We start from the raw sequence: 3058 nt of genomic DNA on the forward strand, positions 1-3058 counted from the left end.
GACCCATGAGCCAAGTGATCCACCGCTTAGAGTATTTTTTTATTTATTTTTATTTATAACAAATGTCAATTTTTTTTTGCATATATTAATTGAAAGAGTAAAATTAAATAATATTAATAATATATAAATTGATTTTCTTTCAATAATATATATCAAATATATTTAACTCTAAACATTTTTATTAAGTTGCGAATGTCTTAGTTCAACAATAATACAGTGGTGGTATTTATTATGATTCAATTATTTTGTATTTTTTTAATCATTTTATGTATATATAATAATATAATAAATATATACCACTTTTGTTATTGTGAACAAATTAACTTATCATTCAATCAAATGAATAATAAGTACAACTTTTTATTTTCATGTTTAAAGGTTTTTAAAAGAAAAAAATAAGAAAAAACATTACAAAATGTACCATCATATATTATATTTAATATGATATAATTGATGGATCACAAATTGAATGAAAAAGAATAAAAAGAATTATGGATTCAAAATAATTATATAAATTTTTTTTTTTTTTTCTTTTTTTTTTTTTTTTTTTTTTTCTTTTTGTTCGTTTGTTTGCTTGTCTGTTTGTTTGTTTGTTTGTTTGTTTTTCTTACGGATATGGAACACAATAATGATCCTTCCGCAGGTTCACCTACGGAAACCTTGTTACGACTTTTACTTCCTCTAAATAATCAAGTTCGGTCAACTTTTGCGAAACAACCGTGACACACGAGGCGTCACAGTGATCACGTCCGGAGACCTCACTAAATAATTCAATCGGTAGTAGCGACGGGCGGTGTGTACAAAGGGCAGGGACTTAATCAATGCGAGTTAATAACTCGCACTTACTGGGAATTCCAAGTTCATGTGAACAGTTTCAGTTCACAATCCCAAGCATGAAAGTGGTTCAGCGGTTTACCCGGACCTCTCGGTCTAGGAAATACACGTTGATACTTTCATTGTAGCGCGCGTGCAGCCCAGGACATCTAAGGGCATCACAGACCTGTTATTGCTCAATCTCGTTACTGCTAGACGCAATTTGTCCATTTAAGAAGCTAGTGTCCTTATAATGGGACAAACCAACAGGTACGACTCCACTTATATAAACACATTCAAACACTTGTACATTCAAGATGTACGCATGAAAGAAGGCTATATAAGTTTCAACATCATAATCCTGAAAGCATCTATTTAATATATTTGAGTCTCGTTCGTTATCGGAATTAACCAGACAAATCACTCCACGAACTAAGAACGGCCATGCACCACCACCCATAGATTCGAGAAAGAGCTATCAATCTGTCTTACACGCTTATGTTCGGACCTGGTAAGTTTTCCCGTGTTGAGTCAAATTAAGCCGCAGGCTCCACTCCTGGTGGTGCCCTTCCGTCAATTCCTTTAAGTTTCAGCTTTGCAACCATACTTCCCCCGGAGCCCAAAAGCTTTGGTTTCCCGGGAAGCGACTGAGAGAGCCATAGTAGTAGCTACACCCAATTGCTAGCTGGCATCGTTTATGGTTAGAACTAGGGCGGTATCTGATCGCCTTCGAACCTCTAACTTTCGTTCTTGATTAATGAAAACATCTTTGGCAAATGCTTTCGCTTAAGTTAGTCTTACGACGGTCCAAGAATTTCACCTCTCGCGTCGTAATACTAATGCCCCCAAACTGCTTCTATTAATCATTACCTCTTGATCTAAAAACCAATGAAAGTAGAACAGAGGTCTTATTTCATTATTCCATGCACAAAATATTCAGGCATTTGGAGCCTGCTTTAAGCACTCTAATTTGTTCAAAGTAATTGTACCGGCCCACAACAACACTCGATGAAGAGCACTGAAGTAGGTTTAAATAGGAGGAATATATAAAAAATACATTGTATTAATTATATATAAGAACTCCACCGGTAATACGCTTACATACATAAGGTAATGTACATACCACAATATATAGTTGTACTACCCGTATGAAGCACAAATTCAACTACGAACGTTTTAACCGCAACAACTTTAATATACGCTATTGGAGCTGGAATTACCGCGGCTGCTGGCACCAGACTTGCCCTCCAATAGGTCCTTGTTAAAGGATTTAAAGTGTACTCATTCCAATTACAGGGCCTCGGATATGAGTCCTGTATTGTTATTTTTCGTCACTACCTCCCCGAACTGGGAGTGGGTAATTTACGCGCCTGCTGCCTTCCTTAGATGTGGTAGCCGTTTCTCAGGCTCCCTCTCCGGAATCGAACCCTGATTCCCCGTTACCCGTTGCAACCATGGTAGTCCTAGATACTACCATCAAAAGTTGATAGGGCAGACATTTGAAAGATCTGTCGTCGGTACGGGACCATACGATCTGCAAGTTATCTAGAGTTCAACCAATTTAACGATCAAATGATCGCTTGGTTTTAGTCTAATAAAAGCACACGTTCCATAAGGTCCGTGTTTATATTGCATGTATTAGCTCTAGAATTACCACAGTTATCCAAGTAACTGTTAACGATCTATGGAACCATAACTGATATAATGAGCCTTTTGCGGTTTCACTTTTAATTTGTTTGTACTTAGACATGCATGGCTTAATCTTTGAGACAAGCATATAACTACTGGCAGGATCAACCAGAATAATATTTGTATTTATATATTTTTCTTTGTTTTTCATATTTGAAAATTTCATAAATTACGGTGTATATAAAAAGTAAAGGGGCGACCCCCCTTTAGCTTTTCTTATCAAAATTCAAAAACCGTTTTTTATGAAAAAGAATTTTCGTTCTCTATATTATATATTTTATATAAAAATATAAGAACGATATTTCTTCTTAATATTTGCCAATTTTCAAATAATTTATCATTCTTAATAACATTTTACTTTTTTTTCAAATGCATTTTTAATGTAATAATTTCATATATTACATAATTTTTCTCTTTGAATTGAAATTAATAATTTCATAATTCTATTTTTTAATCATAAATATATATGATTGAAAAAATTTTCTCCTCTTTTCCTTTGTTTAAAATTTAATTTTTCTTATAAATTTTTGTTTTTCTTATTTTTTTCTCTTCATCA

At 33.8% G+C, this 3058-nt stretch overlaps 1 non-coding gene across 1 annotated transcript; it reads right to left on the reverse strand.

Moving 5' to 3' along the window:
* Positions 1-626: 626 nt before the first annotated feature.
* LOC129252731 (small subunit ribosomal RNA) lies at positions 627-2617 on the reverse strand. Its single transcript, XR_008583609.1, has one exon. It is a non-coding gene; the product is annotated as a small subunit ribosomal RNA (ribosomal RNA).
* Positions 2618-3058: the final 441 nt, after the last annotated feature.

This window comes from Anastrepha obliqua, unplaced genomic scaffold, assembly GCF_027943255.1.
Source record: "Anastrepha obliqua isolate idAnaObli1 unplaced genomic scaffold, idAnaObli1_1.0 ptg000349l, whole genome shotgun sequence".
Taxonomy (NCBI): domain Eukaryota; kingdom Metazoa; phylum Arthropoda; class Insecta; order Diptera; family Tephritidae; genus Anastrepha; species Anastrepha obliqua.